The 12,613-nt window shown below is 45.1% G+C and overlaps 1 pseudogene; it reads left to right on the forward strand.

Moving 5' to 3' along the window:
- The first annotated feature begins 6,404 nt into the window (after nt 1-6,404).
- On the forward strand, nt 6,405-9,357 carry LOC111554976 (annotated as a pseudogene).
- Nucleotides 9,358-12,613: the final 3,256 nt, after the last annotated feature.

Raw genomic sequence — 12,613 nt, forward strand, 5'->3', positions numbered from 1 at the left:
TATAACCCAACATATTACTTTTCCTAAATCTGTCTGAGTTTTCTATTCCTTACACTTAGAGAAAGAACTCTAAATGATACACTTATATACCACTTGTAGAGAACAAGCCAAGCCATTTATTTGCAATGCCAATTATCCCCCTTCTATTTTTTTCTTACAAATCCTTGCTGAGGAAACTGTAGATAATTAATTTGGGTATTACATTATGTGTGCATTTGGACCCTATCCTTTTTTTTTTTTTTTTTTTTTGAGACAGTTTTGTTCTCATTGCCTAGGCTGGAATGCAATGGCATGATCTCAGCTCACTGCAACCTCTGCCTCCTGGGTTCAAGCAGTTCTCCTGCCTCAGCTTCCCAAGTAGCTGGGATTACAGGCATGTGCCACTATGCCCAGCTAATTTTGTATTTTTAGTAGAGGTGGGGTTTCTCCATGTTAGCCAGGCTGGTCTCCAACTCCCAACCTCAGGTGGTCCACCCGCCTCAGCCTCCCAAAATGCTGGGATTACAAGCACAAGTCACTGCACCCGGCCTGGACCCTATTCTCATTGGCCACATCTGACCCAACTAAACAGCAGCATACCAGGAAAATTGTTGTTTAGCTGGAGCTGAGCCGATCTTCTCAAAGATTGAAACTGGAGCCCAGCACAGTAGCACGCACCTGTAGTCTCAATCATGAGGAGGGAGGATTGCTTGTGTGTGTGTGTGTGTGTGTGTGTGTGTGTGCCCATCATTTATATATATATGTGTGTATATATATAATGCCATTATGTAGTATATAAATAATGGCATAAAACACATAAATATAATACATATAATGCCATTATATATATGTGAACATATATAATATATATGTGTATAGACAGAAGAAGATGGAGAGAGAGGGGAAGCACATTAACACAGAATCTAGAGATCAAGGCTGGACTCCCCAGCAAGGTGGAGCAACTGAAGTTTACCAAGTTAAATCAGGACTCTGAAAGGATGTTAAAGTGCTCCCTTGTTAATAGTCCTAGGCTCTTGACAGAAGCAAACATAGTCCCTATGGAGAAAGGAACCCCTAATTTAGGCTTCAGGATTCTGATATCAAATGTGAGATTAAAATTTTAAAATGCAGGCCAGGCATGATGGCTCATGCCTGTAATCCCAGCACTCTGGGAGGCTGAGGCAGGTGGATCACCTGAGGTCAGGAGTTTGAAACCAGCCTGACCAACATGGAGAAACCCTGTCTCTACTAAAAATACAAAAATTAGCCAGGCGTGGTGGCACTCACCTGTAGTCCCACCTATTTGGGAGGCTGAGGCAGAATTGCCTGAACCCAGGAGGCAGAGGTTGCAGTGAGCCAAGATCACACCACTGCACTCCACCCTGGGTGACAGAGTGAGACTTAGTCAAAAAAAACAAACAAAAAAATTGACTGGGTGATGTGGCTCACACCTGTAATCCCAGCACTTTGGGAGGCTGAGGCGGGCAGATCACCAGACGTCAGAGTTTGAGACCAGCCTGACCAACATGGAGAAACCCTGATTCTACTAAAAATACAAAAAATTAGCTGAGCATGGTGGTGCATACCGTAATCCCAGTACTCAGGAGGCTGAGACAGGAGAATTGCTTGAACCTGGAAGGTGGAGGTTGCAGTGAGCCAAGATCACAGCATTGCACTCCGCCTGGGTAACAAGAGCGAAACTCCATCCAAAAAAAAAAAGCCAAGGGCCAGACATAGCAATGGCAGCTCACACCTCTAATCCCAGCACTTTGGGAGGCCGAGGAGGTGGATTGCTTTGAGCTCAGGAGTTCAAGACCAGCCTGGCCCACATGGTGAAACCCCATCTCCATTAAAAATACAAAAATAGCTGTGCGTGGTGGCACACACCTGTAATCCTAGCTACTCGGGAGGCTGAGGCAGGAGAATCACATGAACTTGGGAGGTGGAGGTTGCAGTGAGCTGAGATCGCTCCACTACACTCCAGCCTGGGCAACAGAGTGAGACTGTCTAAAAAAAATTAAAGTGCCAAGAATATTAGGAACAAACCACCATAAATGCAGCATCACACACACATACACACATATGCACACACAAAACCAACAGACTTAAATTCCCAATTCAGATATTGAAATATTAGATATGGAATATAAAATGACTACATATGAAATCTTTAAAGGAATTTTTCTTAGACTGAGGACAGTGGCTAATGCCTGTAATCCCAATTCATTGCCAGGCCAAGACAGGATGATCACCTGAGTCCCAGAGTCTGAGACCAGCCTGGGCAACATAGGGAGACCCTGTCTCTAAAATAATTTTTCTTGTAATTAGCCAGGCATGGTGGGGCACAGGTCAAGGCTGCATGAACCATGATCACACCATTGTACTTCAGCCTGAGTGACCGAGTGAGACCCTGTCCCACTCTGTAAGATAAACAAGTAAATAAATAAAATAAATTAGTCATCAATAGATGTTGAATTTTATGGAATTCTTTTATAGCAATTATTGAAATGATCATATTGATAATCAATGATAAAACCTTAAAACTTTATTTGAGAACATCTTATGAATTCATGATAGAGAAATATTTCTTTTTATTTTTCTTTTTTTTGAGATGGAGTTTTACTTTGTCACCCAGGCTGGAGTGCAGTGGCGTGATCTTGGCTCACTACAACCTCCACCTCCCAGGTTCAAGGAATTCTCCTGCCTCAGCCTCCCAAGTAGCTGGGATTACAGGTGCCCACCACCACGCTCAACTAATTTTTGTATTTTTAGTAGAGATGGGGTTTCACCTTAGTGGTCACGCTGGTCTCGAACTCCTGACCTCAAGTGATCCACCCACCTTGGCCTCCCAAAGTGCTGGGATTACAGGCATGAGCCACTGTGCCTCGACAGGAAGGATTTCTTAAGGAAGATACTATAAGCGTAACCTAAACAGAAAAGATTGATAAATCCGACTATATTAAGAACTTTTATTTATCTTTTTTTTTTTTGAGACAGAGTCTCGCTCTGTCACCCAGGCTGGAGTACAGTGGCCCAGTCTCGGTTCACTGCAAGCTCTGCCTCCCGGGTTCACACCATTCTCCTGCCTCAGCCTCTCAACTAGCTGGGACTACAGGCGTCTGCTACCACGCCCAGCTAATATTTTGTATTTTTAGTAGAAACGGGGTTTCACCGTGTTAGCCAGGATGGTCTCGATCTCCTGACCTCGTGATCTGCCCACTTCGGCCTCCCAAAGTGCTGGGATTACAGGCATGAGCCACTGCGCCCGGCCAAGAACTTTTGATATATTGAAAGTCACCATTAAAAAAAAAAAAAAATGTGGGCCAGGCATGGTGGCTCATACCTGTAATCCCAGCATTTTGGGAGGCCGAGGAGGGCAGATTATGAGGTCAGGAGATTGAGACCATCCTGGCTAACACGGTGAAACCCCGTCTCTACTAAACAAAATACAAAACATTAGCTGGGCATGGTGGCAGGCGCCTCTAGTCCCAGCTACTGGGGAGGCTGAGGGAGGAGAATGGCTTGAACTCAGGAAGCGGAGGTTGCAGTGAGCCAAGATCATACCACTGCACTCCAGCCTGGGTGACAGAGTGAGACTCTGTCTCAAAAAATAACAACAACAACAACAATAATAATAATAATAATAATAATAATAATAATAATAATAATTTAAATAGATAATAAAAAGATAATCCAATGGAAAACTGGAGAAAGGCAGTTCTAGCTTTTTTTTTTTCTTCTTCTTCTTTTTTGAGACAGAGTCTTGCTCTGTTGTCCAGGCTGGAGTGCAGTGGCATGATCTTGGCTCACTGCAACCTCCACTTTCTGGGTGCAAGATTCTCATGCCTCATCCTCTCGAGCGTCTGGGATTACAGGCATGCACCACCACACTCAGCTAATTTTTGTAACTTTAGTAGAGATGAGGTTTCACTGTGTTGACCAGGCTGGTCTGAAACTCCTGTCCTTGAGTGATCTGCCCGCCTCAGCCTCCCAAAGTGCTGGGATTACAGACGTGAGCCACCATGCCCAGCCAGTTCTAGCATTTTGAAAAAGAATCACAATTGATGAATCAAACATGAAAATCTTAGTAATCAAAGAAATGTGAATACCATAGGGAGATATCAGAGTTTCTGTTTTGTTTTGTTTTGAGATAGGGGTCTTGCTTTGTTGCCCAGGCTGGTCTTGAATTCCTGGACTCAAATAATCCTCCTGGCTGGGCGTGGTGGCTCATGGCTGTAATCCCAGCACTTTGGGAGGCTGAGGCGGGTGGATCATGAGGTCAGGAGATCGAGACCATCCTGGCTAACATGGTGAAACCCCGTGTCTACTAAAAATACAAAAAATTAGCCAGGCGTGGTGGTGGGCGCCTGTAGTCCCAGCTACAGTCCCAGCTACTACCCAGCCTGTAGTCCCTGCCTCAGGAGGCTGAGGCAGGAGAATGGTGTGAACCCAGGAGGTGAAGCTTGCAGTGAGCCGAGATCTCGCCACTGCACTCCAGCCTGGGTGACAGAGCGAGACTCAGTCTCAAAAAAAAGTCCTCCCACCATGGCCTCCTGAAGTGGTAGGATTATAGCCATGAGCCACCATGCCCAGCCAAGATATAACTTTAAAGCCATTGCTTGGTAGAAACTAAAAAGTCTGGCTGGGCACTGTAGTTCACGCCTGTAATCTCAGCACTTTGGGAGACTGAGGAGGGCAGATCACTTGAGGTCAGGAGTTCGAGACCAGCCTGGCCAATATGGGGAAATCCCATCTCTACTAAATATACAAAAATTATAGCCAGGCATGATGGTGCATGCCTGCAATCCCAGCTACTCTGGAGGCTGAGGCAGGAGAATCACTTGAACCCGGGAGGCAGTGGTTGCGGTGAGCCGAGATCATGCGATTGCACTCCAGCCTGGGCAACAAAAGGGAAACTCTTTGTCTCAGAAAAAAACAAAAAACAAAAACAAAAAAAACTAAGAAGTCTGATGATATGAGGATGTAGAATAACAGGAACACTTAGACATTGCTGGTGGAAGTATACACTGGTACAACTATTTTGATAACTTAAAAAAAATAAGGATGGCTGGGCACAGTGGCTCACGCCTGTAATCCCAGCACTTTGGGAGGCCAAGGTGGGCAGATCACTTGAGGTCAGGAGTTCAAGACCACCCTGGCCAGCACGGTTCAATCCCGCCACTACTAAAAATACAAAAATTAGCAGAGCATGGTGGTGTGCACCTGTAGTCCTAGCTATTTGGGAGGCTGAGGCAGGAGAATCGCTTGAACCTGGGAGGTGCAGGTTGCAGTGAACTGAGATCATGCCACTGCACTCAAGCCTGGGGTATAGAACAAGACTCTGTCTCAGAAAAAAAAAAAAAAAAAAAGCATGTGCTTTGCCTATGACCCAAGAGTTCCACTCTTGTTTATGTAGAGAAACCTTTGTGTATATACCCCAGGACACATGTCCAAGGATATTCATAGCAACATGGTTCATAAAGGAAACAAAAATACCAAAAATTACTCAAACATCTGACAAGAGAATAGAGAACAGGTCGAGGTATTTCCCAAAAGTTACATAACATAATAAGCATTTTATATGCATTTAAGGTTGCCTAGAAAATAAAAAGTTTTTTTTTTTTTTTTTTTTTTTTTTTTTTTTGAGACAGAGTCTCACTCTGTGGCACCAGCTGGAGTGCAGTGGCATGATCTCGGCTCACTGCAACCTCCACCTCCTTGGTTCAAGCAATTACCCTGCCTCAGCCTCCCAAGTAGCTAGGATTACAGGCACATACCACCACGCCCACCTAATTTATTTCTATTTTTAATAGAGACAGGTTTTCACCATGTTGGTCGGACTGGTCTCGAACTCCAGACTTTAGGCAATCTGCCTGCTTCGACCTCCCAAAGTGCTGGGATTATAGGCGTGAGCCACCACACCTGGCCAACAAAATTTTTAAAAAGCATTATATAGAAATAGAATGAATAAACTCCAGTGTCATATATATAACATTCAGTGAAAAAAGCAAATCAGGCTGGGCGCAGTGGCTCACTCCTATAATCCCTGCACTTTGGGAGGCCAAGGCGGGTGGATCACCTGAGGTCAGGCGTTCAAGACCAGCCTGGCGAACATGAAGAAACCCCATCTCTACTAAAATACAAAAAATTAGCTGAGTGTGGTGGCTGATGCCTGTAATCCCAGCTACTCAGGAAGCTGAGGCAGGAGAATCACCTGAACCCGGGAGGCAGAGGTTGCAGTGAGCTGAGATCACACTACTGCACTCCGGCCTGGGCAACAAGAGCAAAACTCTGTGTCCAAAAAAAAAAAAAAAATTAATAAAAGAAAAGAGCAAATCAGAAATTTGTATATTGAATGTGTCTGCAGCACTTGGGGTTCCTGTGTCTTTCTTCAAAGTTGGAGCCGGGCCTACATGCCAGCAACCATGTGTAAGGGACCTACAGTTGGTAGTGATCTTCGCATCACCTACTGTTGTGTTGGTGTTTTCCACCATCGAAAAGTAGAGATAATTGCCATCGATCAGGAAAACCAAACCACTGCAATCTATGTCACTTTTATGGACACTGAATGATTCATTGGCGACGCCACAAAGAGTCAAGTTGCAGTGGCCGGGCACGGTGGTTCATAACTGTAATCCCAGCACTTTAGGAGGCCAAGACGGGCAGATCACGAGGTCAGGAGTTCAAGACCAGCCTGGCCAACATAGTGAAACCCCATCTCTACTAAAAATACAAAAAATTAGCTAGGTGTAGTGGGCGCCTGTAAGCCCAGCTACTCGGGAGGCTGAGGCAGGAGAATCGCTTGAACCCAGGAGGCGGAGGTTGAAGTGAGTGGAGATGGCACCACTGCACTCCAGCCTGGGCGACAGTGCAAGACTCCATTTCAAAAAAAAAAAAAAAAAAAAGAATCAAGTTGAAGTGAACCCCATCAGCACAGTGTTTTATGCCAAATTTCTGACTGGACACAGATTTGATGACGCTATTGTCCAGTCTGATATGAAGCATTGGCCCTACATGGTGGTGAATGGTACTGGCCGGCCCAAGACCCAAGTGGAATACAAGGGAGAGACAAAAAACTTCTCTCCAGAGGAAGTGTCCTCTATGGTTCTGACAAAGATGAAGGAAATTGCAGAAGCCTACCTTGGGAAGACTGTTACCAATGCTGTGGTCACAGTGTCAACTTACTTTAATGACTCTGAGAGCATCAAGCTACCAAAGATTTTGGAACTATTGCTGGTCTCAATATACTTAGAATTATCAGTGAGCCAGCTGCTGCTGCTATTGCTTATGGCTTAGACAAAAAGGTTGGAGCTGAAAAAAATATGCTCATCTTTGACCTGGGAGGTAGTATCTCTTTTTGTTTTTGTGTTTTGAGATAAGGGTCTCACTCTTTGGCCCAGGCTAGAGTGCAGTGGTGCTATCTCGGCTCACTGCAACCTCCACCTCCCAGGCTCAGGTGATTCTTCTATCTCAGCTGGGACTACAGGCGCATGCCACCATGCCTGGCTAATTTTTGTATTTTTAGTACAGACAGGGTTTTGCCATGTTGCCCAGGCTGGTCTAGAACTCCTAGACTCCAGCAATCCACCTGCCTCAGCCTCCAAAGTGCTGGGATTACAAGCATGAGCCACCACTCCCAGCCAAGGTGTCACTTTTGATGTGTCAATCTTCACTATTGAAAATTGAATCTTTGGCCGGACACAGTGGCTCATGCCTATAATCCCAGCACTTTGGGAGGCCAAGGTGGGTGGATCACTTGAGGCCAGAAGTTCAAGACCAGCCTGGCCGACATGGTGAAACCCCATCTCTACTAAAAATACAAAAATTAGCCTGGTATGGTGGTGAGCACCTGTAATGCCAGTTATTCGGGAGGCTGAGGCAGGAGAATCGTTTGAACCCTGGAGGCAGAGATTGCAGTGAGCCGAGATTGATCATGTCACTGCACTTCAGGCTGGGCGACAGAGCAAGACTCTGTCTCAAAAAAGGAAGAAAATTGAAACTTTGAAGTCAATTCTACAGCCAGAAACACCAACACCAACTTAGTTGGCGAAAACCTTGACAAGAATGGCCAACCACTTTATTACTGAGTTCAATCTCAAGCATATGAAGGACATCAGTGAGAACAAGAAAGCTGTCCAACACCTCTGTACTGCTTGTGAACGTGCTAAGTATCCTCTCTTCCAGCACCCAGGCCAGTAGTGAGATCGATTTTCTCTATGAAGAAATTGACTTCTGGCCGGGCGCCGTGGCTCAAGCCTGTAATCCCAGCACTTTGGGAGGCCAAGACAGGTGGATCACGAGGTCAGGAGATCTAGACCATCCCGGCTAACCCGGTGAAACCCCGTCTCTACTAAAAAAATACAAAAAACTAGCCGGGCGAGGTGGCGGGTGCCTGTAGTCCCAGCTACTTGGGAGGCTGAGGCAGGAGAATGGCCTAAACTCGGGAGGCAGAGCTTGCAGTGAGCTGAGATTCGGCCACTGCACTCCAGCCTGAGCGACAGAGCGAGATTCTGTCTCAAAAAAACAAAAAAAGAAATTGACTTCCATACCTCCATTACCCATGCCTAAGTTGAAGAATTGAATGCTTACCTGTTCTGTGACTCCCTGACCCCAATAGAGAAAGCCCTTCAAGACACAAAATTAGACAAGCCACAGATTCATAATATTGTCCTGGTTCGTGGTTCTGTTCATATCCCCAAGATTCAGAAGCTTCTCCGAGGTTTCCTCAATGGAAAAGGATTGAATAAGAGCATCAACCCTGAAGAAGCTGTTGCTTATGGTGCAGCTGTCCAGGAAGCCCTCCTGTTTGGAGACAAATCTGAAAATGTTCAAGGTTTGCTGCTCTTGGATGTCACTCCTCTTTCACTTGGTATTGAAACTACTGGCAGATTCATGACTGTCTTCATTAAGAGCAATACTACCATTCCTACCAAGCAGACACAGACCTTCACTCCCCACTCTGACTACCAGCCTGGTGTGTTTATTCAAGTTTATGAAGGGAAGCGTGCCATGACCAACGATAACAACCTGCTTGCCAAGTTTGAACTCACAGGCATACCTTCTACACTCCTGCTGTTCCTAAGATTGCAGTCACTTTGACATTGATGCCAATGGTATCCTCAGTGTTCCTGCTATGATCAAGAGTAACAGGAGAGTACTATCACTAATGACAAGGGGCATTTGTGCAAGGAAAACATTGAGCATATGCTCTGTGAAGCTGGGAATTACAAAGCTGAAGATGAGAAGGAGAGCATCAAGGTATCATCCAATAATTCACTTGAATCCTATGCATTCGACATGGAAACAACTGTTGAAGACTAGAAACTTCAAGACAAGATTAACAATGAGGACAAACAGAAGATTTTTGACAAGCATAATGGAATTTTTTATTTTTATTTTTTGAGACAGAGTCTTGCTCTGTTGCCCAGGATGGAGTGCAGTGGGTGCGATCTCGGCTTCCTGCAACCTCTGCCTCCTGGCTTCAAGCAATTCTCTGGCCTCAACCTCCCAAGTAGCTGGGACTACAGGAGTGTACCACTAAGTCTGGCTAGTTTTTTTTTTTTTTTTTTTTTTTTTTTAAGAGATGGGATTTCACCATGTTGGCCAGGCTGCTCTCAAACTCCTGGCCTCAAGTAATCCACCCACCTAGGCCCCCTAAAGTGCTGGGATTATAGGCGTGAACCACTGAGCCCAGCCAACAAGTGCAATGAAATTAACTAGCTGCTGGGTGTGGTGGCTTATGCCTGTAATCTCAGCACTTTGGGAGGCTGAGGCAAGTGGATTACCTGAGGTCAGGAGTTCCAGACCAGCCTGGTCAACGTGGTGAAGCCCTGCCTCTACTAAAAATACAAAAATTAGCTGGGCGTTGAGGTGGACGCTTGTAATCCCAGCTTCTATGGAGGCTGAGGTAGGGGAATTACTTGAACCCAGGAGGCAGAGGTTACAGTGAGCTGAGAATGCACCACTGCACTCCAACTTGGGCAACAGAGCAAGACTCTGTCTCAAAACAAAACATTGAAGGACCCAAATTTGCAACAAATTCTGTAGCAGTTTTTTTTTTTTTTTTTTTTTTTTTAGATAGAGTCTCGCTTTGTTGCCCAGGCTGGAATGAAATGACCTGATCTTAGCTCACTGCAATCTATGCCTCCCGAGTTCAAGTGATTCTCCTGCCTCAGCCTCCTGAGTAGCTGGGATTACAGACATTCTGATTAATTTTTGTATTTTTAGTGTGGACAGGGTTTCACCATGTTTGTCAGAATGGTCTTGAACTCCTGACCTCATGATCACCCACCCCAGCCTCCCAAAGTGCTGGGATTACAGGTGTGAGCCACCGCATCCAGCCTTCTTCAGCACTTTTTTTTTTTTTTTTGAGACAGAGTTTCACTCTTTCACCTAGTCTGGAGTGCAGTGGCTTGATCTCAGCTCACTGCAAACTCTGCCTTCCGGTTTCAAGCGATTCTCCTTCCTCAACCTCCCAAGTAGCTGGGATTACAGGCGCCTGCCACCATGCCTGGCTAATTTTTGTATTTTTAGTAGAGACGGGGTTTCACCATGTTGGCCAGGCTGGTCTGAAACTTCTGACCTTGTGATCCTCCTGCCTCAGCCTCCCAAACTGCTGGGATTACAGGCGAGAGTCACCATGCCCAGCCTCTTCTTCAGCAGTTTTAAAGTTCAGCTGCTATAGTACATTATTGGGCATTCTCAATACTTGAACATGGAACATGAGCACAGGGGAAGGAAATAACATCACACCTGTAAGCACTGCATTGTAAGTGGAAAATACAATGTCTTAAATAAAACTGTATTTAATATTGGCAAAAGAGGCCAGGCACAGTGGCTCACGCCTGTAATTCCAGCACTTTGGGAGGCCAAGGCAGGTGTATTACTTGAGGTCAGGAGTTTGAGACCAGCCTGGTCAACATCGTGAAATTCTGTCTCTTCAAAAACACAAAAATCAGTCGGGCATGGTAGCATGTGCCTGTAATTCCAGCTGCTTGGGAGGCTGAGACAGGAGAATCGCTTGAACCCGAGAGGTGAAGGTTGCAGTGAGCGAGATCGCGCCCCTGCACTCCAGCCTGGGCAACAGAGTGAGACTCCATCAAGATGAAATGAAATGAAATGAAATAACATTACATGAAATGAAATGCAAAAAAAGACATCTGTATATAACATGCCATTAGTACAAAGCTCAAACCTTGGCATAACTAATAATCTATTGTGTAGAAAAACATATACATGGGATAAGACTATGTATTTTTTAAAAACCAAAGAAATAGCTAATAGAAAATTCAACGTAGGCCGGGCACGGTGGCTCACGCCTGTAATCCCAGCACTTCGGGAGTCCGAGATGGGTGGATCATGAGGTCAGGAGTTCGAGACTAGCCTGACTAACATGGTGAAACCCTGTCTCTACTGAAAATACAAAAAATAGCTGGACATGGTGGCAGGTGCCTGTAATCCCAGCTCCTCAGGAGGCTGAGGCAGAAGAATTGCTTGAACCCGGGAGGCGGAGGTTGCAGTGAGCCAACATTGCGCCACTGCACTCCAACTTGAGCGAGAGAGCCAGATTCCATCTCAAAAAAAAAAAAAAAAAATCCAAGATAGTGTTTCCTTCTTGGAGGGAGAAAAAGTACTGTAATGAGACTGAAAAAGCACACATGGGTAGCCAATATGATTTCTGTAATGTTCTAGTTAATAAGTTTAGTGATGGATTGAATGATTTTATTGTTATCTTCATAATTTACATTAAATATTTTAGTGTACCAAATATTACAAAATTTTTCTTTTATTTATTTATTTCTGCTTTTTTTTGTTATTTTTGTTTGTTTGTTTTTGTTTTTTATGAGACAGGGTCTTGCTCTGTCACCCAGGCTGGAGTGCAATGGCACAATCTTGGCTCACTGCAACCTCCGCCTCCTGGGTTCAAGCAGTTCTCCTGACTCAGCCTCCCGAGTAGCTGGGATTACAGGCTCCTGTAACCATGCCTGGCTAATTTTTGTATTTTAGGTAGAGACAGGGTTTCACTTTGTTGGCTAGGCTGGTCGCTGGTCTCGAACTCCTGACCCCAAGCGATCCACCCACCATCTCAGCCTCCCAAAATGCTGGATGACAGGCATAAGCCACCGTGCCTGGCCTTTTTTTTTCTTTTCTTTTCTTTTTTTAAATTGTAAATCTTTAATTTCAGTTTTCACGTATTTTATTGCTCCCAAAAGGAAAGGAGTGCGTAGCTCTGTCTCCTGTACATCATCCATGGCCCCTGGGTTGGGGCAGGGTATTTTTATTTTTATTTGTTTTGAAACAGGGTCTCGCTTTGTCATCCATGCTGGAATGCAGTGTTGTAATCACAGCTCACTGCAACCTTGACCTCCTGAGCTCCAGAGATCCTCCTTCCTCAGGTTCCAAAACAGCTGGGACTACAGGCATGTGTCACCACACCCAGCTAGTTTTTTGCAGTTTTTATAGAGACAGTGTTTCCTTATGCTGTCCAGGCTGGTCTCAAACTCTTGGGCTCAAGCGATCCACCCACCTCAGTCTCTCAAAGTCCTAGGATTACTGAGGATTACTGGCGTGAGCCACTGCACCTAGCCTTTGCTTTTTATTTTTATTTTTATTTTTTTTTGAGAGGGAGTCTTGC

The sequence above is a fragment of the Piliocolobus tephrosceles genome, chromosome 6 (assembly GCF_002776525.5).
Source record: "Piliocolobus tephrosceles isolate RC106 chromosome 6, ASM277652v3, whole genome shotgun sequence".
In the NCBI taxonomy this organism is placed as follows: Eukaryota; Metazoa; Chordata; class Mammalia; order Primates; family Cercopithecidae; genus Piliocolobus; species Piliocolobus tephrosceles.